Genomic DNA, 11,774 nt, shown 5'->3' with positions numbered 1-11,774 from the left:
TCAGTTTGGTGACCTTACTCATTTCCGAGTTATTTACTTGTTATCAAAGTTCTGCTAGAATTTGAAATTCGTCAAAAACTGTTAGAAATGGTCAATTCGTGCAACTTCAGTTCCGCTACGTTTAGCACTCGTGGAAACCGCTCAAGACATCAACATAAATTTCATCCAGACGATTTTGGGCTTCCTGCGTACAACTGCTCCCTATGTGCGTTCAATTCACGGAAACTGTCTTAACTGGAACAGCATATGCGAACTTGCCAATCGAAGTTTACAAACTGCTGCCGATCGTGCTTCATGGAATTCAATGATGCGCACCTGTTTGCGCAGCATATGAACTCCCTTGACTCGCCGCCTGTATTTGGACCTGAATACCAACCGAGAGAGGCTACAGCGGAAACAGCCTTCAATGAACGGTGTGTTACAAACTTTTAAAATTGTCAATAATACAGCTGACCGAGATCTTGAGAGCTTCATGCTCAATCAAAGACCTGCAATTGCAACGTTAATTGACCAGCGGCTGAGCTAAGGACCACAGAAAGTATAATTTGCGGTAAAAGTACAGTTATTAAAGCTGTATCAAGATGAAAACTCAACCGAAACGGAGGAGCGCATTGAAATTTATGCCAACTCTCTCATGACGCCCATTTACGTAGAGGGTCTCACAGACGAGTTTTACTGGAGTATGGTGGAGAATATGATGGCCGTCTTGTCTATGTTTGCTTCATCTGGAAGTGGTTGGGTTGTTGAAAAAATAATTAAAATTGACATCAAATTTGCCCGCTACCGACCAATTTGCTCATCCTATCTTGCCTTACCCCATATGCTTGCAAACTGTCGCGGATTACTCAATATTCGAAAACACGACGATGCCAATTGTTTCAATTATTGTTTCATGGCAGCGTGTCTTGCGCGTCATGGAATCAGTCTTGATAGAGATGACAGGAACTATCATATTGATAAAACATCCCCAGCAACATATCAACAACAGAACATTCACCAACCTGTAGGTGATTTAGAAATGCCAATGGGATTTTAGCAAATGAGAGCCCTTGAAACCCTCAATGATATGGCAATCAGCGCCTTGGTTATGATAAAGGACAACTTTACCCTCTACGAGTCTACTCTTTGGAATCAGATTTTCTTATGGATCTTTTACTTCTTTATGATGCCGACATTTATCACTGTGTTTTCATTACTGACCTTGTGAAAATTGTTTGTAGAGATAGAGACCTGAATTTCAGATTTTGTTATCGCATTTGTCGTAATTGTTTCTGGCTGTGTCGTGAAGGACTGGAATGCTATAATATTCATAACGAAAATTGTTATCTAAATGCCCCTGCAGTTATTCAAATGCCATCACCAGATAAAAGTGAATATAAATTCTCAAATTTTTCAGCCACGTTCCACTGGTCATTTATTTTGACAATGAATCGTTTCTCCTACCCGTCGCTGGATGTGATGCAGCAACTGACCAATCATCAACACGCGTGATTGAAATGCACAATCCATGCACAGCACAGTTTTTGATCATCATTCGAATGTTCCCTATTTTCATCATGTGGACAGCTGCTCAGAAGATTGTATGAGCAATTTTGTTGGAATGCTGCATTCGTTAGCAAGGGACATACACGAACGCAAAAAACCGTTTCCTTTCTACAACGGAAATCGTTGAAATTTGGACAAAAATAGCGCTACACACTGTTGGATATGCAAAGAACCATTTGACAGCGAGGTTCACCCCGAAGAGAGCTTAGATTTAGACCATTGTCATTTTAGTGGCCAATTCTTGGGCTGGGCACACGAAAAGTGTAATCGAGCGAGACGATATTACGCCTGTCAATTTTACGCCTGTGTTCGGTCATAACATACAGAACTATGACTTACATCATATTTGTCCGGCTCTGATCGGCTGTGAGTCTACCACAACAATAAAAGTCATTCCGTCAACAGATGAGAAATACATATCAATGACATTTGGAGTTCTGATTGATACTATTACAACTCAAGAAGGAAGAACCCAAAAAATTTACGAGTACTTAAGATTCACCGATTCGTACAAAATGATGAACAGTTCCCCGGAAAAACTGGTGAAAATTTTGCCTGACACACATTTAGATATCATGAAAGCAATGTTCCCCTCGGTTTCTGAATCAAACGTACACTTACTCAAACAAAAAGGATATTATCCTTATTCTTATGTATGTGATCGTACAAAGTTTTCTGAGGAACGTCTACCACCCCTCTCAGAATGGCGCAACATATTAGAAGGCGGAAAATTGGCTGTTAGTGAAGAAACTTTAAGTCATGCTAATCAGATGTGGAAGTTACTGGGGTGCAAAACATTACAAGACTATCATGACGCATACTTTAAACTGGACTGCGCGTTATTAGACTGTGTATGTGAGTTTCACCGTGAACTTCGCTTTCGTACATACAAACTCAACTGCATGCATTTCTACACTCTCCCCAATATGGCAAAAGAGGCGTCACTAAAGATATGCAAGGCAAACATTGAGCTGATGACAGAACGAGAGCATTTGGTTATGACTGAACCAGCAATACGAGGAGGATTAACATCTGTTTACGAGGAGCATCATTGGGTTGCAAATAATAATTATTTATCAGAATACCGGCCCTCTGAGGAGTCAACTTTTGACTCTATGGAGGTGTCATGCGGATGGACATGCTACCAGTGGGGGAAATTGCCTTTAACGTAGAAATTACCCTTAACGAAATCCTCAATACCGCTAACGACACTTCAGTTGGTTATTTTCTTGAAGTAGACCTAAATTACCTTGTTCACTTACACGATGACCACCGAGACTTCCCCCTTGCCCCTACCAAAGAAATTGTTCAAGATGATTGGTTCGGCGAATATCAACTTGACCTAATAGAACAACACCGATTACCCAGCTCGAAGGTTAAAAAATTGCTTCAGACGCTATTCGACAAAAAGAACTACGTATTGCATTACAAACTTCTCAAATTATTTGTTAGTCTTGGGTTAATTGTTGCGAAAGTACACCGTGTCCTACAGCTCAAACAAGTGGATTGGTTAGCACCCTATAATTCACTCAACAGTAATAAACGTCAAGCCGCTAGCAATAAATTCGAAGAGAACTTTTATAAGCTCATGAACAATGCAGTATATGGTGAGAATTGGGAATCCAAACGCAGACGAAGTAAGCTTACCATTGCGCGGGATGCTGACCAAGTTCTGAGTTCCATTTCAAAGTTCGAGTTTGATCGGTTCATGATATTGGGAGCTAACCTGGCCGCATTGTCTTTCCACGGCAGAAAGATTTATTGGAATAACCCAACAACAATTGGAGCAACTATACTTGATCTGGCCAGGTATCAAATGTACAATTTACATTACTACCCAATGCGCGATCATTTTGATTGTCGTTTGTTATATAGTGACACGGATAGTTTACTATATAAAATCCGGAGTCCAGACTTATGTCAGGAACTAGCAAGAAAGCCAGCTTCAGTTGTTAGCGAGTTCGATTTCTCCAATTATCCGAACGATCACTATTTATACAGTTCAGAAAATAAACGGGTAGTCCTCAAGTTTAAGGACAATTTGCGGGAGATTTTTTTTACGGAGTTTGTATGTTTAAAGCCGAAATTATACTCAATACTCTCAAAAAGTAAGTATTCTTTGTTTATTCTAAAGCGTGTTAGTTCTATCTTTAAATTACAAAGGTTGTTATTAGGCTTCTGAACGGTATTAGTTTTATTATTATATACATAGGGGATTAGTAAACATTTAAAGACTTGATTAAAAACTTTTTGGTCTCTTTAGGTTGTCGAAAACTTTCGGCTAAAGGAGTAACAAAGGCCGTTCAACAACGTCTCCGGCATGGTGATTTCTTGAGCACACTGAAACCACGGAACGTGTTTTGCACTGAAAACACACGAATAATACCGGATCATCATGTATTGGAAACTGTTACTACCAACAAAATATGCCTTTCAGCGTTTGATAGCAAACGGTATATTCTACCCTGCGGTACAAAAACTCTACCCTTCGGACATTATGAGACCGTTGATTCTGGTGTCGATGAAATTGATTGGGGTAGTGATGATATTCAGTGGGATAAGGACAGTTACTCAAACTTACTTCTCGGCTCTAGTCCAGAACTGGATAATGATTTTGTAGTATCTCAAACTTCCTCAACAGCCGATCTCTCAGTGCCAGCCTCCACCACCAGCTCTTGGGAAACTTCCGAAACCGGTTTAATAGTAACTGAGCAGATAACTGAATCTGATATTGACAGTGACGATATTGCAGATATTGACGCCAGTTCCAGTGAAATCTCCTCTTCTGACAACCACTTCGTAAACTTTGAAGCTGAGGAAGCAAGCAGCAGCGAAGAGGGAGAACCAGCACGCAAAATAAGACGGCGCTAATGCCAATTTAATTGCATGCATTTTTGGTGAAACTGCGTGTAGTAATACACATTGTATATATTAATTTCGTTTGGTTTCAATTCAATCTTTTCTTACAAATCTAACAAACCGGAGAAAGTCGCAAAAGGAAAGGAATAAAGGCGGAAGAAAGCTAGTTTACATTTATCACCCATGCACGGCCGTAGTCAAATGTTTTACATGTAGTGCCGCCAAGGATAACCCCCTATTATCACACGTATTAATTTGAAGGATACCCCCTTATCGTAGTACCCTATTATCTTACTACTCAGACCAATTCCAGGCCATCGTCCAGAAGTTTGTGCGCTCAAAATTACCTCTGAACAGACTATTTTGTAAGTCAACCCTGGTCTGACTTATGAGCGATCGAAATTTCATCTGATCAGACTCAAGTGCGCTCGAAATATTCTAATCAGAAAGTGGTTTCAATCATCAACAAATCTCTTAATTTTGATATAATATATTCATTTCATACAAATTGATGTTTGCAGCAATATACTCAACTGAAGAACGACCCACTCCAAAAATAAATCTAACCAAAACAAAACACCACTGTTGAGAAAACAATTTGTTTTGAATAACATTGGTAAATACTTCCGACCAAATGGAAGAACCAATGGAGCTTTCGATAAGAAACGTTTGGATCTACTGTTAATTAAAATACATCTACAGTTAATTAAATTTAAAAAATTTTTTCGCCTAATTAATTAGCCTAATTTGTCCATAATGATCAAACTGCTATTAACGTCACTTTCCGATTATTACCTCAAAGTGTGATATGAAAGCCACAAGCAAGTACTCCATCTTGTGTAGGAAAGTCCTTTCGGAGTGAGTCTTTTATAAAGAGAGATTTTTCACTAAACTTTGCTGAAGATTCAAAATCCTGGCTTTCGATTACCTTTTTCTCTTAATCTTACTCTTCAAAAGTTCTTTCAAATCTCCTTCTTTCCTAGCTTTACGTTTTTAAGTAGCTTTTTTAAGTTGCACTTTCTTTTAATTCAGAGCCTCTTTGAGGCTCATTCTCAACATGAGCCAAATTGGCAGACTTTTAACTAAGGCCAGAATGACAGCAGAAGAATCAACGCAAGATGAAAGCAATTTTACTGAAGTGAGGAACAAAAAACGATTATGAAAGGTGCCGACTCCAATCAATAAATTAAGACCTATGATTGTTTCAATTGAACCAAGATCATCACAAAATCAGTTTGCAAGAGCAATCAAGTTGAATTTCCCAGCGGCCAAGTTAAAGCAAATAAGAGAACTGAAAAACAATACCGATTTTTTTGTTCAACCAGAGAACCTCACTTCAAGAAAATGCTTGATGCTGTCACTAAAGCTAAATCGGGCCGTTCCAATAACAAAGTGAATGCCTGGAATACAATTTCTAAACCTAAAACTAAACAAAGTTTCGTCATTGTCAACATTCATCACATCATTACTGAAGATGAGACGAAAGCAGTTTTAAAAAACAACCTAATGAACGTCGGGCCAACAAACAAAACTGAAACGCGTGATTATAGAATCAAACAATCAAGTCAATGCAGCTCAAAAACATTGCGTCAAAATAGATTGGCAGCTATACCGATGTGAAACAAGCCGAGAACAGCCACATGTTTTCAAATGTCAGAATTTGGCCACTTAGCAAGAGAATGCAGTAATGCAAGTTGACGTATTCACTGCTCGCTAGATCATAGTGTTAAAAAATGCACTGTTGCAAAAGAAATGCCAAATGCTCAAACTGTGGCGGTGCCCATGTGACAGTTTATCGATCCTGTCCAGCATATCAGCACAAGTTAGCAGGGGCCTCAAATAAGATCAATGAGATTAACTTCTTTGCCATAGCTAAAACATTCAAACCTCAAGCAAAACACAGAGCTAAAACTATCAAGTTAAAAAATGCTTTTCAAGTAGCTGAAGCTTTGAGCAAAGTACGTTGAAAGTTCCCAACACTATGTCCTACGGTGACATAAAAAAGGTCTCTAACAGTTCCTCACGTATTTTTACTAAAAAAATTGAAAGCCAGAGAAAACATGATAGCATTAAAAGCGCAAATACAGCTCCTGTTATCTGAATACAGACAAAAAATTTACCAAACAGCCAAAATATTTCGCAAAATGGAAAGTTCAAAAACTTTCAATGGATGTGTCGCGAACTAAACAACAAAATCAGCGATCTAATTTTTTTTAGCAGAAGAAGTAAGTTGTAGATGTAATTTGTTTGAATGAATTTGAGAATTGGAAAAAACAGCCCTTCTCAACAACTACATCTTTGCAACGGAAACATGCAACAACGGTCATCGTGGCTGTGCTATCTTAGTGAAGAACATCATTGTTATCAAGCGAACAAAACCAGTAGAAAAAGGGAACTGATAGCAATGGACGAATTCTAGAAACTCTAAAAATTTGCCCTAAGTTGCCTCTTTTGATTGATGTTGGTAATAACTGCTTACCATTCCACTGGAAAGCTGCTGTCGACCGATCATATACTTTCAGAAAATTAAAAAATGTCTTTGTGTTTTGCGACTTTAAGGCTCCCCACTAAGAATTAAACTGCTCCTATGATTCGGAAAATGGAGAATAGCACCTAAGTATTATTGACGAGGGCACGTTCAAACTGTTGAATAACGGTTATCACACTTATCCGTCATTTGATGGAAAAACGCAAAAAAAAATTTAGATCTGCAATATTGCAATAATTCAACTTTGCGCTTTTTAACGGTTTTCAATTATCAGAATATTGAGGCAGCTATCACAAAGTTACTATTACGACAATGAACCTTAGAAAAAAGTTTTTCTACTAAAATCAAAAATCAACTACAGAACGTTTAGAGAACTTGCTCTAAAATTACAAAGATCAACAAATCTCTGGCCTTAGCAATATCCGACAAAAATGAAATAAATGAGTTCAGCAGCAGCTTAAATGAATTAAGACACAAATCTTTGGAAGAGACCTTCATCAAAAAGAAAGTGCTCGCCTACAGTGTTGAGACAAAAAAACTGATAAAACTGAAAAAAAAATCAGGCAAAGAGAGCTCCAAAATTGCAGTTGGCGATCACTATAACTCTTTAAGAACGGAGATAAATTACCTACACAAAGAAATTAAACGATCAATAAAGTGTTCAGAAGACAGAAAAAGAGCAAAAGTCTTGGAAAGTGCATGTGATAAGTGTAGCAAAGGTTTTTCGAAAGCAATAAAAGAACTAACCAATAAAAACGAGCCCAAGCCAAAAACAGCAGAATACTAAAATCTATTCTAAAGTGATTGCGTGGCGGTCACAGACTAGAAGAAAAGTGAAAAGTTCAAACAGCTGCTAACTGACACAATGAAAGTCACGAAACGGAATCATCGGTAATTTCTGAACTCGACAATAATGAAAACTAAACCAAAGCAATAATGATTACAAAGGGACACACTGAAGAGCTTGGCATTGTGGTTACAACAACGCAATTTGATGATATCTTGAAAGCAATGAGAAAAACATGCTCTGGGCCAGAAAAAATGTGCTACAAACTCCTTGAGGAATTACATAACAATTTTAAAGCCCGTTCCTGTCTCCTCATATCTAGCTCCATAAATAACTCGTATGATCCAGTTAACTGGAAAGAATTCCAGATAAAAAATATACCAAAACAATACAAAGACCGATTGAAGGCTGAAAATTACCAACTCATTAGTATTACAAATTCAATGGCCAAACTATGTGAACTGTTGTGAAACACATTTTATGGAACAATGTGAAAGACAAAAAATATTCGGCGAGACTCAAAATGCTTACAGGAAACACCGCTGCACCGCAGTTAACCTCATTAAACTCATGCAGCACGTCAGTGAACCGTTCAGTGGTCCCAAATTGTTGGTTTCGTATGCTTGAATGTCGAAAAAACGTTTGATGCTGTTTTCTTGAGATAAATGCCGTGTTCTTGAAAACAAACTCCACTGTCAGTGATAGTTTCAGCCCGAAAGCTGGCGTACCTCAAGTGAGCGTATTTGCTCCCATTCTCTTTCTCCTATACGTCAGTTGTTTGCCTCAAATAAAAGCCCAGATCTCATAGATCGCTGAAAATTTCGCCATCTACCAGAGGTCAAGATCCCCCAAATTAATTCAAACACATCTCCAATCATCAATGAACCGTCTAATTGATTGTTGCGACTAACTCAAAATCAAAACAAACCCAAATAAAACTCACTACCTGGTCTATGAAAACCATCACTAAAGAAACTTCTCTAGAACTCAATTTAAAGGAATATCTTTTCAGAAGACACAATCGATAAAATTTTTGGGTATCATTCTCACTCTACACCTCAATTGGAACGATCATTGCAAAGATTTAGTACGAAGAGAGAACAGCGTGGTACTTTAATTCTGGAAGCTTAGTAACCTAAACTTAAACGAAGAAAGTCTGATTTTGGTTTACAATTATTTGATCAGACCACTACTTCTGTACTCAAAGGCTTGCTGGCTGGATCATTCACATGCCCTCATTAATAAAATAAAAAACGTTCAAAACCGAGCTCAACAATTTTGCCTTCGAAAACCCAGATGTTACCAGATTCAAAAACGTTATAAAGAGACAAACATGATGTCAGTCAGGGAAATGCAGATTAAACCGGTCAGCGGGTATATTTAACGGGCAGTCAGACACAACATACTGTCTGTGTCAGAACTCATATATAAGAAGCAACACTGCCATAGCAATAGCACTCTTCATCATCTCTATTACAAATTCTTCTAGCCGAATACACAATAGACAAGTGGCTAAGATAACTGCTTAGAATAGTGATCAAGTGAACAAAATGATGATCAATACCAGTTTAATCCAGGAAATTCAATATCAAAGATCAGTCTTTCAGTCAGCAGAAAGGCGCTCAATGACAGAATAAAAGCATGAACTGAGAGCGAAAAAAACTAAGGAAAAAACCAAGTACAACAACAAACTGAAAAACAGAGAAACAGTTAGTGCAAGTGAAACGCTGGGAGTCGGATAACCAAAAGTAGTTGTCGAATGGCACATTTGGATAGAGCACAAAAATGGTTCAATAAAATACACACAACTACCGATCGAGTGCATCTCCAGCGACTTTAAATTTATTTTCTTGAGGCGCTTTTTTCATTCAATAAACTGCAACAAATTTCTAACGTCTCGAAGAGGCGCAGTGATCAAGAAAGCGTGGGAAAATATTCGAAAGAACGAACATTTTTTTCTCACACTGCGGTTCTAGTTCAATTCAGTTGCCTCCAACTTCCTCATTATATTTGTTTTTTTATTCTACTGTTTTGAAGAAGTAAAAAGCAGCAGAACAACAGGACGTATTTGGCCAGCTGCTCAGCTAGTCGATTCAGGGCAAAAAATACAAATCAGACTTTGTCGTTCAATGTCCCTCTCATTCAATTGTTTTCAGCTGTTTGGCCAGCCGCTCTCCTAGTCATTTCGGGGTTAAACAGATCACAGCTGTCATCAATATCTCTACGCATAATTATTGACCAAAGGTTGCGCCTTCTTTCGATCCCTTTCATTTCTAACTTATTTATGATTATTTTACTATTTTCCTCAACACTCCGATGAATATAAACGAAAACCTCTATCAGATTAAAAACAAACAAAAACAATCACTCTTTTTCTCCGCGTGGTTTGGTTTCACTGATTTAGGTTAGCGTAGCACTATTATTTATCTTTTTTTTATTTCGGTCACTTTTATTTGAATGCTTTTTCAGGTTGAGAAAGAACGCTTTTTTTTATTATTTTTCACCGAAACCGTTCAAGTCAGTTTGTCGATCTCCATTTATTGAAAGAACGAAGCTTTGAAACGAAAAACTTGCAGCTACATAAGCAAACTTAGTGCAGTGAACTATCACCTAGAAGAAACAGAACATAAACACGAGTGGGTTCGAGTCCCCACCAAGCCCATCGATTTTTCAAAAGTTTTCCCTTTCGATTTTATTTCAGTTTTTTTTATTTATCATACTTACTTGAAGAAAATGTCAAACTCATTTCACAAAATTTCCACGAGCCTAGCCAAGTAGACAATCCACTAGCGTTTGTATACGTTCAGCCAGCAGAAGTCCTCCATGGTACTTGAAATGGCTGAGTGCATCTGAGGCAGAGAAAGTCTTTTACTACAGTTAGATAGAACATTCAGTCTTAACAAGAACTTCTCAAACTCAATTCTATAATCTCAAACTTTAAGTACTGTGTATATAACTTCTATCACCCCTTATATTGTATTGTATATAAGGTTAATCAAAATACTCTAAAGAGAATCAGCATGTGTTACCAGCTGTACTCCTTGGTTTTGATGACAGCCATCGGAATTTAGATGAGTCTGTGATGAGAACGCTGTTTTTCTGTTGACTCTTGGCAAAGCCAACATTCATCAGTAAAAATAAAACAAAAAAACGAAGGAAAGATCTCCTGGAAATGGTTTTTTTTTCAGGTACATTTGCGATTGATATGGGATTAGACTAATGCGTGCTTGAATCCGCTTATAATCATACCAACCCAGTCGGATGAATAATCTCATCAGACCAAAGTCAGAGCATTGTCCAGACCTATCTACGCTCGAACCAATTCCCAGACCCTATTGTTTTGATCTCGAAACACACATCGATTTGAGTCTCATCGATACATAAAAATAAATGGAGTACCATATGAAACGAAAATGAAAAATTTGAAAGAAAACTTTTTTTATCTCTGTTAATTGGTTTACCTCACTCAGCTCCATCAAAACCTCATTTCTTGCTTGTTCCTCAATTTGAGATAAGTCGGCGTCTGTAAACCATTCAAACATGTAATCCAATCTCCAACGAGCTGATGTTTTCGTATCTCTAAAAAGAAAGTCTGGTAAATTCAACTACATAGAAATAGTCGCAAAAATTTTTTACTGATGCTGTAGCTTCCCCGTGATGATGGAAAAAGTCCGCTGAAAATGGCAAATCTTTCTATAGTACACCGCAAAAAAACCCTCAAATCATATAGCAGTGAATCTTGTAAGACTTGTTTTCAGCAGTTTTTTCTCACCACTTTCTATTGGTAATGCTTTTTTTATTTTTTTAAACTGCCTATGCAGTAAAAAGATGATTTTTTCAACTAAAAATTGCTGACCTTGAAAAAAACGCACGTGCTAAATGTGGAGTGAATGTTGAGCACCACATCTGTTTTCCGCAACAACCACCTATGATCAGATTACGAAAACACACCTAGGCACACTGTCTGCATCTAGAGCTGACAGGGTTGTCCCAGAAAGATGGCAGAAAGATTTCCAGACCGTTCGTTTAACACGTGAGCAGCAGTGGGGGCGGGGGGGGGGGTAAAGGATGTACCTATGAATTAACATTAGGTAT

Source organism: Convolutriloba macropyga, chromosome 15 (assembly GCF_964194025.1).
Source record: "Convolutriloba macropyga chromosome 15, txConMacr16.3, whole genome shotgun sequence".
NCBI classification, from domain to species: Eukaryota; Metazoa; Xenacoelomorpha; order Acoela; family Convolutidae; genus Convolutriloba; species Convolutriloba macropyga.
The sequence above is the reverse complement of the archived record's forward strand: the minus strand, read 5'-3'. Positions refer to the sequence as shown.